General features: G+C 47.7%; 1 pseudogene; it reads left to right on the forward strand.

Moving 5' to 3' along the window:
* Positions 1-11,993: 11,993 nt before the first annotated feature.
* LOC136515431 (uncharacterized) lies at positions 11,994-13,913 on the forward strand (annotated as a pseudogene).
* The last annotated feature ends 3,746 nt before the right edge of the window (positions 13,914-17,659 follow it).

The raw sequence follows: 17,659 nt of genomic DNA on the forward strand, positions 1-17,659 counted from the left end.
GAAGCCCGTCTGAAATGGAGTGAACTGTGGGGCTACACCAGGTGAGGCTAACCACTGAGACACTTGTACAAGAGGTGAAGTAAACTGAACTAGAGGCTATCCCTGACTCTGAAGCCCGATGGGCTGTACTGCTGGAGTCATCGAAGTGGTAGGAGACTGTGCAAGCTGGGGCGAAGGCTATGGTGGTGGGACCCCAATAGCTGTCACTACATGCTGCATGAATCCCATGAGCTATTGCTGCATAAGTAACTGCTGGTGCTGAAGGAGCTGCTGCTGCCGCTGGAACTTGTCCTGACGAGCCTAAAACTGCGCGAAGTTGGCAGCTGTCTCCTATGCCTATCGTGTCTAGTCCTGCTGCATCCGCTCAAGAATAGCTATGAGAGCGGGGTCTGTCTATAGAGCAGGTGGAGCAGAACTGGAGCTACCGGCCTCTGCATCGTGTCTGCATGGAGGCATCTGAGGTATAGGTTGGTAGTCGTCGTCAGAGCTGTCACTATACTCGCTCACCTCCTGCTGTGCCTCTAGCTCCTCCTCCTCTGTGGCGACAATCCCTCTAATAATCTCATCCTGCTAAGCTATGGACTCTAGCACATCGGGACGATGGCTAGGCTGTCTGGGTGCCTGAGGAGCGGTGTGTCTGATCCTCTGTGATAGGTTGTAAGCTAGGAACTCTGTGGTGGCACCTATATACTCATCCATCATGCCAGGGGGCTTATCAAGCATAACTATGTGGATGAGGAACATGATCTAGTGAGCATAGGGAAGCTGCCTATGACCCTTGAATCCCTCAGCTATTGTATCCTCCATCTCTGAAAGCAGGAGATCCCAGATATCAAATACTGTCTGCTGCAAGATGGCATTGAGAAGCCAGAGCTATAAGCGAGTCAGGCCCTCCCTGTATCCCAACCTAGGAAGCAATGTCCTCCTGATGATGGCCTCTAGCACTCTCGCTGTAGGAGTCAAGTCACTAGGGTTCCTGCTCGACCCCTCACCAAAGGGCTCCTTGAAGCAATGGCGCACTAAATATGTAGGGGGCACCTGCCCTCCATGAGGACGCCTAGGAGGCCCCTGCTGTCCATAACAAACCTCATGCATCTTGATGGGCTGCTCCTGTAGCCTTAGTATCTCTCTGGCCCTGCCACTCATCACTCTGTAGTCTTTATCTCTGAAAGCAAAGTGAATAAACCTGTGATGTGGATCGATGTAGAGTGAAGCATAAAACTGACAGACCCAAGATGGTACATATATGCCCATCCGTCCAATCAAATCTGTCAACCCTAGCAGATATGATAAGTAAGGCCGAATGTGCTCTCCGGCTGTGGCCACAATGGACTCTATGCAGCAGACTCTCTGCGATCTGAACACTGCCCCACTGTTGAGATAAGCATTGTAGAAATCCTCCTGTAGTGGCGTGTAGAAACTCTCAGCTACTCTCTCATCCCTCCTCGGAGGAAACCAAACCTCAAACTCAACAAAACGCAGCTGCTGAACCTGCCTGGCTATAGCGGCCCTCAAGTCGAGGTGAACCACTGGAGGCGGACCCTATGGTCTGGGCGGAGGGCGTGACCCCCTACGCTGTGTAACTGGCCTTGGTGGAACTATAGCACTGGTATGACTCGAGCGGCGTAGATGAGGTGCCAGCTCAGTCTCCTTGGTCTGCTGGGTCTGCTGAGCCTGCTCGCTCTCCTGAGTCTGCTGAACTGGCTCCTGCGCTACTGACGGACCCTCCTCAATGGCAACCCGTCGTCCTACAAACGTGGCAGTCCTAGCTAGACTACCGTGACGACGCTCAACATCCTCAATCGTAGCTCTCAGTGCTGGTGAAACCGGCTGATCTGCAATTACAACTCCGCTGTGGGCACCACCTCTCTCGGCACGCTCTGCGGCCTCTGCAACAGCTGCTGCTCTCGCTGTCTCTGCATCGGGGTACTTCCACTTCTTGGATGTCACCTGCTTGGTTGACTTGCCCTTTGATCCGGCTGGCTGGCGAGGCAAGGGCCTCTGATCATCATCACCTGGGCCACCACCAACATTCTTGGTGCGGGCCATCTGAACTGACAAGATGATGAACTGACGCTGATGAGGATCAACAGACAAACTGAACCTCTCGAGGCTTGGCCTCGATCCTTACTCATGAGCTTGGCTCCGAGTTGACTGCCAACTGCCAAAAGAACCACAACGGAACCGACTCGCTGCACGATAGAATAGATGGATATACAGATAAATATAGTATGTCTAATAGATGTGAAACCCTAATAGAGAAAGCAATGTAGATGCGAACTTGAATCGAATGGCTTTCTACCTGACGATCCGCGAACCGAGAAAAGATAAGTTGTCGCGCGGGGAACTCGGAACCGGCTAGGGTTAGGTCAAACAGCCCTGAATGCAATGGGGAATCAGTGCATTGAAAATTTGATCTAGGTCACAATTGTAGGGATCAAGATTGAAAAATAAATCTTGCCTTACCAATCAAGGAGATGGTAGGGCTAGGGCACTTGGCGTGATGACCAGCAACCTCGGCAACGGCACCGAAGAACTCAGCGGGCTCGGCTTGGGCGGCGACGTGGCGAGAGGACCGGGCGAGCGTTGTGGTGCGTGAGCTATGGTGGCGCGGGCTGTGCTGGAAAGCTCAGGAGAAGCTAGCTGGACGGCGGTGCGGCGAGCTTGGGCGCGAGGTGGCCGACGCGGTGCTGCAGAGGCGCGGCGAGGCAGTAGCACGGCGGCACGGTGAGCTTGGGCGCGAGGAGGCGGCGGCACTGGCTAGGGCAAAGGCAAGGTGAAGGGCTGAACAGGGTACGGCTACGGTTAAATAATCTCCCAAACGCGACAAAAAAGGAAACCGAAAAGAGTCCTGAAGTCATGCGAGATCCACTGATCGGACGCTCCGGTGGTAGTGACCGGACGCTACCACCCAGCGTCCGATCGATTCCAGAGAGGTCCAAATCCTCTGGAATCGGGACCGGACGCGTCCGGTGGTCCATGACCGGACGCAGACAGGGTCCGGTCAGTACTGCTTGTCCTTCCTTCGATCGACCGGACGCTGAACCCTTCCTGACCGGACACACAGACGCAGCGTCCGATCACTCCTTCACCAGCAGTTCACCTCCTTTGAACTGACTGGACGCTGGACAGCAGCATTCGGTGCAGCGTCCGGTGCACCTTTTCTAGCAAATCTTCAAACTTCCTTCACGCTGCCTGTTCCCAATCAAGTCCCAACTTGAATAAGATCCAAATAAACACTAATTGGGACTGATGTGAGTGACCTCTCTCAAACCCTCATATTTTTCAAAATATTTTGCCTTAGGCTATAATTCTTTTTAAGAAAATAGGCAACAAGAGGGCAAATGGAACAAAACGACAAAACAACATTCATGCATATGCACTACTTGTAAGTAAATCTAGTTGCTTGTCAAGTTTGATCCAAGGTTAAGCTTCTTCACACACTTTTGGGCGGTTATCTTAACCATGTTAGACAAGCCCTATATGCATTGCCACAAATTAAACATGTTGTATATTACAATGAATGCAAGGGACAACACAAGCTCAATTTTTAGTGAAGTTACTAAAATCAAGTACATTGAGCTCATTCCGCAATCTACAAAATGTAGCCTCATCTAGCGGTTTAGTGAAGATATCCGCTAATTGATCTTCGGATCTTACACCTTCTAGTGATATATCATTTTTAGCCACATGATCTCTTAGAAAGTGATGTCGGATATCTATATGCTTGGTGCGAGAGTGTTGAACCGGATTATTTGCAAGTTTTACCACACTTTCATTGTTGCACAAAAGAGGTACTTTCTCTAGAACTACTCCATAGTCTAGCAAAGTTTGTTTCATGTATAATATTTGTGCACAACAAGCACCCGCGGCAATGTATTCTGCTTCGGCGGTGGACAAAGCCACACTATTTTGTTTCTTGGAGGACCAAGACACAAGTGATCTACTAAGCAAATGGCACCCTCCGGATGTGCTCTTTCTATCAACTTTGCATCCGGCGTAATCCGAATTGGAGTAGCCAATTAATTCAAATAAAGCTCCTTTGGGATACCAAAGACCAATGCTTGGTGTGTGCTTAAGATACCTAAGGATTCTTTTTATGGCAATTAAATGAGTTTCCTTAGGACTAGCTTGAAATCTAGCACACATACACACACTAAACATGATGTTGGGCCTAGATGCGGTTAAATATAACAAGCTACCAATCATAGAATGGTAGAGAGTTTGATCAACCGAGTTACCTCCCTCATCTAGGTCGAGATGTCCATTAGTAGGCATTGGTGTCTTGATTGGCTTACATTCATCCATCTTGAATCTCTTGAGAAGATCTTTTGTGTATTTCTCTTGAGAGATGAAGATGCCTTCTTTCATTTGCTTGACTTGAAAACCAAGAAAGAATGTAAGCTCACCAATCATTGACATCTTGAACTCCTTCGACACCAATTCACCAAATTCTTTGCATGAGTCTTCATTTGATGATCCAAAGATGATATCATCAACATATACTTGACAAATGAAGATATGCCCATCAAGCTTCTTGGTGAATAGTGTGGTGTCGACCTTCCCAATGGTAAAGCCCTTCTCAATGAGGAAGTCCCGAAGGCGCTCATACCAAGCTCTTGGGGCTTGCTTAAGCCCATATAGTGCCTTGGACAACCTATAAACATGATTAGGATATCTAGGGTCTTCAAACCCAGGAGGTTGATCAACATAGACTAGTTCATTAATAAAGCCATTTAAAAATGCACTTTTCACATCCATTTGATATAATTTCATTTCATGATGTGATGCATATGCAGGAAGGATATGTATGGCTTCTAATCTTGCAACCGGTGCAAAGGTCTCTCCAAAATCCAAACCTTCAACTTGAGAGAACCCCTTTGCAACTAGTCTTGCCTTGTTCCTCACAACAACACCTTGATCATCTTGCTTGTTGCGGAACACCCACTTCGTTCCAATGACTCTTGCACCTTTTGGTCACTCTTCAAGAGTCCAAACTTCATTGTGAGTGAAGTTGTTCAACTCTTCATGCATGGCATTGATCCAATCTGGATCTTTAAGAGCTTCTTCTACCTTGGTAGGCTCATAGCAAGAGACAAAAGAGTGATGAGCAATAAATGAAGTAAGTTTTTGAGATTGAGTCATCACACCCTTTGATGGACTCCCTATGATGAGATCTTGTGGATGATCTTGTAAGAGAGGTGTGTTTCTTCTATTGACCACTTGAGGAGGAGGTTGTGGAGCATCAACATCTTGTGCTTGTACCACCATTTGCTCATGGGAGATATGAGTATCTTCATTTTCCACTCTCCCATCTTTTTCACCATCTTGTGGTACATTTGATGAAGAAGGTTGGTTAATGACTTGTACATCATCTTCATCATCTTTTGGCTTGATGTCTCCCACCAGAATATTCTTCATAGCCTCCCTCAATGGTTCATCACCTACATCATTAAGATTCTCATGTGCTCCTTAGGAGCCGTTAGATTCATCAAATTCCACATCATATGTTTCTTCAACCAAGCCGGTGGCATGATTAAATACTCTATATACTTTGGACTTCAATGAGTAACCAACAAGAAAACCTATATCACAACATCTTTGAAACTTCCCTAGGTGTTGCCGCTTCTTGTAGATGTAGCACTTGTAACCAAACACCCTAAAGAAGGAGACGTCCGGCTTCTTCCCATTGAGCAACTCATATGGTGTCTTGACAAGGAACTTTTGAAGAAATAGGCGGTTGGATGCATAACATGCGGTATTGATTGCTTCCGCCCACAGAGCTTCAGGGGTGTTGTACTCATCTAGCATTGTCCTTGCAAGAGTGATCAAAGTCCGGTTCTTCCTCTCAACTACACCATTTTGTTGAGTATAGGTTGCGGAGACTTCATGTTTGATTCCAACTTCATCACAATAAGCTTCTATGTTTGTGTTGTCAAACTCTTTGCCATTGTCACTTCTTATCTTCTTGAGCTTCACTTCAAATTCATTTTGAGCTCTCTTGGCAAACTTCTTGAAATAAGATGCAACTTCGGATTTGTCATGAAGGAAGAATACCCATGTATACCTTGAATAGTCATCCACAATCACAAGACAATAGAGATTTCCTCCCAAACTCTTGTATGTTGTTGGTCCAAATAAATCCATGTATAGGAGTTCTAGCACTCTTGTGGTTGACATGAAAGCTTTGGTTGGATGAGTGTTTGCAACTTGCTTGCCGGCTTGACATGCACTACAAAGCTTGTCCTTCTCAAACTTCACATCCTTCAACCCTCTCACCAAATCATTCTTCATAAGCTTCTTGAGTGAGCTCATCCCAACATGAGCAAGTCTTCTATGCCATAGCCACCCAAGTGTTGTTTTGGTGAATAGGCAAATCTTCAAGTTTGCATCTTCGGAGGTGAAGTCAACTAGATATAGGTTGTTGTATCTAAATCCATTGAATATCACTTGATTGTCATCTACCTTGGATACAACAACCTCCTTCTCGGTGAATAAGCATTGGAAGTTAAGATCACACAATTGCCCAACGGATAACAAGTTGAAGCTCAATGAAGCAACATAGAGCACATTGGAGATGGAATGATCATTTGATATTGCCACTTTGCCCAATCCTTTAACCTTGCCCTTTGAATTATCTCCAAATGTTATTTTCTCTTGTCCATCTACCTCTTCATCTAGTGAGATGAACATACGAGGATCACCGGTCATATGTTGAGTGCAACCACTATCAATAACCCAATGACTTCCACCGGTCTTGTAGTTTACCTACACACATGAGATTCAAACTTTAGGAATCCAAACTTGTTGAGGGCCCTTCACCTTCTCAACAAGTGACTTAGCCACCCAAATCTTCTTAGGCCGACTCTTGTTGGGGGGTCCTAAGAACATGACTTTCATCTTTCCACTAGAATCTTGTCTAAGCATGTAGTGAGCATTGAAAGCAAAGGGTCTAGCATACTTGGGCAAGGGTTGTGGTGGTGGAGTTTGACACTCATGAGCAAAGTGGCCTTCTTATCCACACTCAAAACATCTCTTTGGCTTTGGCTTTGGCTTTGATTGTTGGTGTTGAGCTTGAGCCTTCTTCTTCTCTACACTTGCCATATATCCAATGCCACTTCTATCCATCTTCATGACGGTATTCATGAGTAGCTCACTTTGGAGATGCTTGCCTCTAGCAAACTTGCTCAATCCCACCTTGAGATGCTCTTTCTCCATCTTGAGCTTCTTGTTCTCTTCCTTGAGAGTCTTATTGTTCTTCTCTTCCTTGAGTTTCATATTTTCTTCTTTGAGCTTCTCATTCTCAAGGATCAACTCTTTGTCATGATCAAGAGTTTCTAGCACAATGGTGTTGTGACTTTTCATCTCTTCAAATTCTTTCATGAGCTTCTCATTGTCACTCTTGAGCTTGACATACTCATCATAGTCATTGCACTCAACCACTTGCTTGCCTTTGCTACTAGATCCATGCTCAATGCTCTCATCAATTAAATCATCACATGAGGGAGCTATATCAATCTTAACAACATGGTTAGTAGCATCATGTGGCTCATTTGGTAAGAATTCTTGTGCAATAACAAGAGTATCATAATTGATCTTTAGAGTTGTATATTCATCTTTTAGCTTGTTGTGACTAGTGATAAGCTCATTGTGCACCCACTCAAGTTTATCATGTTTATCTTTAAGCTCTTTCTTAGAGGATTTTAGCTCCTTGAGTTTGGATGATATAGAATCATTTGTTTCTTTGAGCTCATCATTAGCCTTTTCTAATGTATCACACTTAGCTAAAAGTAAATCATTTTTAGCATCAAGTTTTTCATTTGTAGCTCTATTCTTTCTAATGATCTTAGTGTATTTTCTTAATATTTTGACAATATCATCATATGTAGGTGAGTCATCATCGCTATCGCTATCATCATCACTAGCTTGCTCATCATCACTACTATCATCACTCTTAGTTACCTTGCGTTCACCCTTGGCCATAAGGCATAGGTGTGTAGAGGATGATGGCGATGGTGGCGGTGAGGATGCACGATCAATAGCAATGGCGGCCACCTTCTCATTGTCACTCTCATCATCGGATGATCCACTTGATGAATCAATGTCCGTGAGCCAATCACCGACAATGTAGGCCTTGCCACTCTTCTTCTTCTTGTAGAAGTCCCTCTTTTTGCCATCTCTCTTCTTGTATGGCTTGTTCTTTTTCTTTTCATCTTCATCACTTGAATCATCTTTCTTGCCCTTGTTTTTGAACTTGTCTTTCTTGGGCTTTGTGCATTGATGAGCTAGGTGGCCAAGTTCGCCACAATTGTAGCAATCCATCTCGGAGATTGGCTTTCTTCTTGAGCTAGTGAAGAACTTCTTCTTGCCGTCAAACTTGATGCCACTCTTGTTTAGCCTTTTTAGCATCTTGGTGGTCTTCTTCACCATGAGAGCAAGGCTTTCTTCATCATCTTCATCACTTGAGCTCTCATACTCAAGTCTTGCTTTGCCCTTATCTTGGCTAGCTTTGAATGCTAAGTCCTTCTCTTTCTTCTTTGTAGAGGATGAGCCATCTTGAGGTGTGATGTGCATGTACATCTCATGAGCATTGATCTTTCCCAAGATTTGTGTCGGTGTAGCGGCGGAAAGATCACCTTGATGTAGCATGGTCACAATGTGCCCATATTTGTCAATGGGGAGGACACTCAAGATTTTTCTCACAACATCGGATGGTGACATTTGAGTAAGTCCAAGCCCATTGACTTCCTCTACAAGAACATTTAAACGAGAATACATCTCATTAGCACTTTCTTTGGGAAACATCTCAAAAGAATTTAGCTTTTTAATTACAAGATGATAGCATTCCTCACGCTCACTCTTGGTTCCCTCATGGAGCGCACAAACGTCCGACCATAGTGCATGGGCGTCTTTGTGGTTCCTTACACGATTGAACACATCTTTGCAAAGGCCTCTAAAGATGGTGTTGCGAGCCTTTGCATTCCATTTTTCATAGTTTACTTCATCACCTTGAAGTTGTGCGGCATTCTTAGGTGTTGGGAACCCTTGAGAGGCGTCTCTAAGAATTCCAACATCTAGAGCTTCTAGGTAAGCCTCCATGCGAATTTTCCAATATGGAAAATCATCCCCCTCGAAGATAGGAGGAGGTCCATCCCCGTGAGATATCTTGCTCTAAGCGGTTAGGCTTAAAATGTGAGCACGAGGCTCTGATACCAATTGAAAGGATCAAGATGCCCAAGAGGGGGGGTGAATTGGGCTAATTCGAAATTCTCTTGCAATAATCAAATCCTACGGATAGCCCAATTAACCCCTTGTGCCTAGAAAAGTGTTTCTATCAAACTAATACACAACGAACTTGCAACCTATGTTCCAAACTTACTCTAGCAAGCAATTCTATGGATGTAAAACAAGTATTGAATTGCTCAAAGTAAATACTCAAGGTAAGTGCTCAAAGTAAATAGAGAGAGAAAGGAACGCGGCGATGTTTTGCCGAGGTATCGGAGAGTCGCCACTCCCCACTAGTCCTTGTTGGAGCACCCATGCAAGGGTGTAGCTCTCCCTTGATCCGCACAAGGATCAAGTGCTCTCTACGGATTGATTCTTCGACACTCCGTCATGGCGACTCACCCAAAGCCGCTCACAACTTGAGTTGGGTCACCCACAAGCTCCGCCGGGTGAACACCAAACTCCCAATCACCACCAAGCCATCTAGGTGATGGCGATCACCAAGAGTAACAAGCACGAACTCTCACTTGACCACGCGAAGCCTAATGAGAAGATGGATGCACACTTTGCTACTCTTGATTTGCTAATGAGGTTTCACTCTTGGATTCTCAAATCACAAACATCTCACTAGGACCTTGCTCTTCTTAGCACTCACAAACGTGTTTCTCAGCTGTTGGAATGAGCAAAAGTGACTCCACTCATGAGTGGAGCTTCTATTTATAAGGCAGTCTGAAAAACGAACTGTTATGAGCTTCTGTGGGACGACCGGACGCTCTGATCATTTTGACCGGACGCTCCGGTCAGTTCAACCCACGCAACAGTTTTCAAGTGGTGACCGGATGCTGTCAGGGTCCGGTCAGCAATGACCGGACACGTTTGGTCGCTCTTGGATGCTTACTGTACTCGACCAGATGCTGGATACTCAGGGTCCGGTCAGTATTGACCGGACGCGTCCGGACGCACTTTCTCAAGTCTGGACCCTTACTGGAGTCAACCAGACATTGGCCCTCAGCGTCCGGTCACAACGACCCTCCAGCGTCCAGTCACACCAGACTTGTTCTCCTCAGTCAAATGAACTGACCGGACCCTGCGGCCAGCGTCCGGTCGCACCAGAGCCAGCATCCGGTCAGTATTTGACCCTCCATTCACTTCCAACTTTCGAACATATGTGAATGAAGTTTGCTCCAAAGGATCTTAGGCATTCATATGAGCTACCTAGAGCTAGTTTTAACAAGTGTGCACCATACCTAACTCACTAGACTCAACTAGGTCAAGCTACCCGTTCATACCCCCCTTAATAGTACGGCCAAAGGAAAAACAAAGTCCTAAACTACTCTAAGTGTCTCTCCAACTCCAATCGACACTTAGAACTAGCTATCCTTAACCTTGTTGTCCATCCTTTGAAAACTGAAACGATTTCCATCGTAGGGGCATGACAACCTCGATTGCCCAATCGATCTCCATTACCATGACCTAACTTAATTGCCTCTGCAAAACACACGTTAGTCATAGTAATCTTGTATTGACATTAATCACCGAAATCCAACTAGGGGCCTAGATGCTTTCAATCACCATCGGCAGAATCTGTCCTAGGAGGGACAACCACCTTTGTAGGACTGATCACTTTGGGTAAGGTTGCAATTGGATTGAACACAGTGTCCTCCCAGTCATTGCTATCAATTGAATTGTAATGGTCCATAAAAAGCACATAGTTCTTGACCTTAAATGCAACTTGCTTCATTATCTATGCTTCTTTATTTGATTCAATCAAACATAAACTGGTTGACAAGTCCATCTTAGGCAACAACCAATTCACCGGGACACCGAGATCATAACCTAGCACCACTGATATCTCATCTACTCCAGAAAAAGACCAGTACTTCACCTTGACATGATCGAACCAATCAACCTTGCCATCGAGCTACACTAGATCTACACCAGACCCACAAAAAAAGCCACCATGATGTGCTTCCACTGAAAACTCTTCATCGTTAGGCCCTAAAGAATGAAAATCAACCCTAAAATCAGGCATAGAACCAGAGCATAGCCACCAAAATAGTATGCTGCCTACCAGACCTACTACTACGGCTCCAAATTGATAGCAATAGTTAGCATTGAGTATAGGGATACAGCTCCAGGACACTTACCATAGATTGGTGTCATTTCCCCTTTCAGCCGTCGATGACCTAACATGGTGCTGTCGCGCCGCAATTTGTGCGACCGGGCGGCACCCACTACGGAGCTCGCTGCCACCGACGGACTCGCGCCTTTGGCTTCACTACTCCCTTTCTGTGAGTTCGCCGCTGCCCCGACCCACCCTCGTCTTCTGTCCCAGCTAAGAAAGATTGGGGAAGAGAGCGGCTAGAGTTGGAAGTGAGGAAGACAACGTTCGCAGTGGTTTTTTGATAAGGGGAAATTGGCTCCGGACACCGTTCAACCGTGGCTTTTGTCATAGAGCACCAAAAAAAGAGAACTTCATGGAAAAACACTCTTCAATCGTATCAATATGTTGTTGCACGCCACACATCTTATTTTATTCAATTAAATTGGAAAGACAACCGAATGATGATTTTGCCCCTTATCTCTTTAGGTGGACTCACACACACGCACAGAAGCATTCATCCAGAAGCATTCATCCCATTCTTCCCATTCACTTCTCTTATCCAAACTGCTCTCTCTCTCTCTCTCAACTTCCAGGCGGCAGCGCAAGCACAAGGAAGCAGCAGGCCCTCCCCGTGCAGCCCACGCCCGGAGCCCACCCACAACGCATGGCAGATCTTTCATGGGTTCCTGAGGGGTAAGTTTTCTCCCAATTTCTCTAGGGTTAGTGCTAGCATGGGCTCGTATTTGCAAAGTAAAGCATAATATGTTTTGATTCCGCTTCGATTTGTGCCAATGTGTGTGTAGGATGGATCCCAATTCGTCCTACAGGCTTGCTATGCGTGTGGGTGCTTATGTGAAATTTACTGATGATGGTGGTTGTGAGTACCATCAGGCATGTAACATTCCTAGGATTTTAGACTGGGATATGACAAATTGGAATGACTTGCTGATTGACATTGGTACAGAAATTAATCTAAGCTCTAAACACAAGTTGCGTGTCACTTATTAGGATAATATGAGTCGCACTTATGAAGAGATCACTTTTGACCAAAAATTGCTTCATGCAATTGATATATATTGGGAGATAAGAAGGCTCTCAGTACAAGTGTGTGTTATGAAGAATGATGATTCAGATTGCTTGCATGATATTGGATGGCTGCAGAGCATGCCTTGTGTGCTGCAGGGAAGCACCGATGCCCCAGCCAACCAAATTATTGCACAACCTCCACTTGACATTGCATCATCACTTGTAGAGCCTTCAGTTCAGAACAATGCTAAAGTGGCATGGGTGGATGATGATATAGAGTATGTTGGGCTAGATGATGAGGATTCAGTATATGATTCATCTGATTGTGAAGTGTGCAGTGATGTAGATTGTGTTGGTTTAGAGGATGAATTAGTTGTAGAGGATGCACAGGGTTGTGAGACAATTATCCATGCAACTGACCTAGAGAAACCAACAATAAAAGTCGGTGTAACTTTCATGGATAGTACTACTTTTAAGAAGGCTATTAGGCAATATGCAATAAAAGGCGAATATGAAATTGTAGCTCCCTATTCTAAGGCAAAAAGATATAGAGGCTATTGCAAAGCTAATGGGTGCAAGTGGCGGATACATGCTTCACAATTGCAGGATGGAAGGACTTGGCAGGTACTGATTTTTGTGCTGATTTTTGTTCTGATTGTTTTTTTACATATACTTTTGGTTGATCTTTTGTCCTGATTTTTTCCTTGACGTAGATAAAGAAGATTCCTGTTGATCACACTTGTCAAAGCACATGAAAAGTTGAGAAGAACTGCATGGCGACAAATCATTAGGTCAGGGATAGGGTTCTTGATTGGCTTGCAAAGGACGCTACAATTGGGGCTAAAGCATTGCAGAAAAGGCTACAAGAACAGTATCATCTACAATTATCATATTGGGTGGTGTGGGATGGAAGAAATATGGCTTTGAAACAACTCAAAAGGAGGTGGGATGATAGCTTTGCACATGCTTTTAGATTCAAGGCTGAGGTAGAGAGGACCAATCCTGACAATTTGGTTGACATTGAATATGAGCAAGATAGGAAGAAGATGAAATTTACCAGAATGTTTGTTGCCTTCAAAGCCAGTGTGGATGGTTTTTTGAATGGTTGCAGACCTTTTCTTGGTGTGGACTCCACCCATTTGACTGGGAAATGAAAGGGTCAACTTGCATCTGTGACTGCTATTGATGGGAACAATTGGATGTTTCCAGTGTGTTATAGTGTGTTTGGATCAGAGACAACTGAAAATTGGGCTTGGTTTTTTAGTAGACTTCATCAAGCTATTGGATCACCTCCAGGCCTAGTGATATCAACTGATGCAGGCAAAGGAATTGATTCTGCTGTTACTAAAGACTTCTGTCGAGGACCTAATACCGGGGTACCCCAGAAGGTGGAACAAATAACCACCGAACGTTAAAAACTTCTGGATGCATAAGAGCGTTGTTTCACCTCTTGTTCGAATGACAGGAGCTTGGTTCTGCCTCGCCCGACGCCTTTAGGGCAGGCTTGGTCTCGCCCGGAGGCCAAGGGATAGACTCCACCTTGCTCGACGCCTTTTAAGATAGCTCTGCCTCGCCCGAGGGCCCAGGGCTAGTCTCCGTCTCGCCCGACGCCTTTTTGGCGGGTTTGATCTCGCCCGAGGGCCGAGGGATAGACTTCGACTCGCTCAACACCTTTGAGGTGGCTCTGCCTCGCCCGAGGGCGCAGGGCTAGTCTTCGTCTTGCCCGATGCCTTTAGGGCAGGCTTGGTCTCACCCGAGGGCTCAGGGATAGATTCCGCCTCGCCCGACCCTAGGGGGGTAGGGTCAGTCTCGCCCAGGAGATAGGGATTGGTCCCCGTCTCGCCCGATGGCAAGGAACGAGCCTCACCCTTCTCCATATCTAAAGACTGGATTCATCTTACCTAACCACTTCTCCCCGTTCCCTCAAGAGGATAGGGACAGGGCACGACAAGACGTTCGGGTCAAACCGTGGCTCTAAGAGCTATATCCTGCGCTCTGGCAGGAAAAGTACTGCCAGGGGATGACGGGACAGGTACTTTAGACCCTTCCAGGCGCCATAGGGCCTGAAAAGTTGAATAGGTGCATGCTCCTCGCCCTGTAGAATTGTAGGCGCTGCCTTCTGCCCTGGGACGCGGAATCCGACGAAGATATACGACAACCGCTACACTCCAGAAGAAGATTTGCTATCTCCACGAACGACGGATATTCCGACACCATGCCATGGACCCGAGGGAGCGGCGCCCGCTTCCCGACCCCTCAGGTTTGCCAAGATAGAAGGCCTTGACCACGACATTACTCCGGACCCCGACCCCTTGTCCCTCTGACGAAGACTCATAGGAACCAGAAGGCGTGCGGAGCAAGGTTGGGAAAGCCCAATAAGTCAAAACCACTATACTACAGCCCATACCCTGTGTAGGGCAGCATTCTATAGTCAACCTAACATTCTACAGAGACATCGACAATGTTGTAGGCACTTATCTTCCTTAGCACTCATCAGAATGAAGGGCCAGGCCGGGTAGACGTGAACCACAAGATTAGATAAAGCACTCATCCTTGTAAAGCCAGCCCCTTGATCTATAAAAGGGGATGCGCTTCTCCCATAAAGGGGAGGGAAACAAGACCATGCACTCATTCACATAGTCAAGCGGCTATGAAGCTCTTGACCTCCTTTCAACACTTCCATCAGAGACTTGGGACCAGTCCCTCTCTTGATCATTTGTACCCCTTACTACAGACCGTTCACGGTGCTAATAACACGAGCAGCAGCAAACTGGAGGTAGGGACATTCGGCCTGAACCAGTATAGATCTTGTGTCCTTTAGCACACCATCCGAGCCTAACGCGCATTACTATAAATTTACTTGCCGGTGCTTGTACGAAACACCAACAGTTGGTGCGCCAGGTAGGGGGCTTACGTGTTCCAAATCAGGCCTCGGATGGCCACCCACACAATCACCTAGGCCCCGGGCGCACACGTGCGTTTCAGTGACCTAGATTTCATTATCACACTAGGAGGAGAGCTGGCGCTGACTCACTCAGCCGCCCCATCTCCCCCTTCCATCAACCTCAGTCGTCTTAGGCTTGAGGGCCCGCCGAGCAACTCCCTAGGAGTCCCATCATCAAGGGAGGCCTCTCACAACGCCACCCTATGTCCGAAAGGGTCCATACGGAGCGCCCCGACAACGTTTCCGATTGGTCTCCGCAACGCTGCGGCGACCGCTGGCCACCTTCTGGCGCTACGTATGGTTCAATCACCCACGGACATCGAGTTCGTGGGGGTGATTGAGCAGGATATGGAGACTCCCTATGGGCTCCTCAACGAGGAACCAGGATCGTTCTCTAGCTTAGATTCTAGTAGGGGGAGCCACCACCCTTCTCGGGAATGCTTCATGGCGCAGACCCCTGAGGGTCACGTCGAAAGTGTCTCCAGGGAAGAGGTGACCCCCACAAACAACCCTGACGGCGGATCCAGGGATGAGACGGCAGCCCCATCTCGCCTAAGGATGGAGCAGCTGAGGGCCCGTCAGCAAGAGACCGATGAGGCCGGGCAAGGGCTCGTCCGGGAGTACGCGGACATCAATCGCGAGATTGAACGCCACAAAGACGGGGGGCGCGCGCGTGCCACAGCCTGCACCGTACACCAAAGGATCCTCACCGATGATGGGACCCTTCCTCACTTTGCCCAAGCCAGTCAGCACATCTCCGCAGCAACCGCATTGCTGCATGGCCTTCCGGAGGCCGCGACGTCCGAGGATCGCCGCGCCCGCCGAGAAATTCATACGTTGCTCGAGCGGGCGGCGGCGCAGCAGGCGGAAAGTTCGTTGTCTCGACGACGCGAACCCGACACCAGCCAGCACATGCCCTCGGTGCGTCCCACCAAAGACGCGTCCGTCCACCAAACACCGCCAGGCGGCAGGCATCCCTCCGCCATCCCAGTGCATCAACGCCTCGGCTGTGACCGCGACGTACGCAACATCATCGACGCCTGGAGACGCGCCCACAGTGACGATGGAGAAGCAGCACGCCGCGGCTACCATCCCCGACGTGGTGGACGCTACGACAGTAACGAGGACCGGAGCCTAAGCCCCGGCCTACCAGGCCCTTAGGCCTTCGGTCGACACATCCTCAACGCTGCGTTCCCCCTAAGGTATCGACCGCCTACCAACATTCCTAAATATTTTGGTGAAACAAATCCTAGGCTTTGGCTCAAAGACTATCAGCTTGCATGTCAGGCCGGTGGTGCGAGTGATGACAACTTCATTATTTGCAATCTCCCGCTATTCTTGGCAGATTCGGCGCGAGCATGGCTGGAGCACCTACCGTCCAATGCTATTTAGTGTTGGGCGGATCTGATGGAGATCTTCATGGGCAACTTCCAAGGCACGTACAAATGCCCTGGCAACCCATGGGACCTCAAGAACTGCCGCCAGAAGGCCGATGAAACCCTCCGCGGGTACATCCGGCGCTTCTTTCGATAGTGCAACGAGCTCTCGAATGTCGCCGACGCTGACGTGATAGGAGCCTTTCTATTCGAGATGACCTGCGAATCCCTGGTCCACAAGCTAGGACACATGGGCCCATGGACTACCAAAGAACTCCTGGACATTGCCACTAGTCACGCCTCTAGAGAGGAGGCGGTCGGAGCCATCTTTGATCGCTCCGACGGAAAGACAAGGTAGGACGAGGACGCCGGCAAAGGCACCTCCAATCGTCCCGCCAAAGGGAAAAATAAGAAACAACAGTGCAACAACTCACTCGCGGCCGCTACTGACCGCAAAGGTGGATGGAAGCCAGTGGAGGGCACTCTGAACCACTTTGAGAAAATGCTCGAGGGGCCATGCCCAAACCACGCCTTCCCGACCAAGCATCTATACAAGGAATGCGGCCTTATGCGCAAATACTTGGCCGGGGGCCTGAACAAGGGGGAGCAGGGGAAGGAGCCTGTTCCCACCATTGACGACACAGAGGAGAAGGATGACACCTTCCCAACACCGACCGGCACCCTCATGATCTTTGGAGTATCAATGGCCTACGACTCCAGGTGCCGCCAAAAGGTCGCACGTCGTGAGGTCTATACCGTAGGACCAGCCACACCAGCCTTTCTCCGATGGTTGGAATCTGCCATAACCTTCGACTAGACTGACCATCCAGATGCCATCCCACACCCGAGAAGGTACCCGCTTGTTGTCGATCCGATCGTCGGGCCAAAGCGGCTCACCAAAGTACTGATGGATGGGGGCTACGGCCTCAACATCATGTACGCCAAGACGCTCAATGAGATGGGCGTCGACCGAACGAACCTCCG

This window comes from Miscanthus floridulus, chromosome 17 (assembly GCF_019320115.1).
Source record: "Miscanthus floridulus cultivar M001 chromosome 17, ASM1932011v1, whole genome shotgun sequence".
Classification (NCBI taxonomy): Eukaryota; Viridiplantae; Streptophyta; class Magnoliopsida; order Poales; family Poaceae; genus Miscanthus; species Miscanthus floridulus.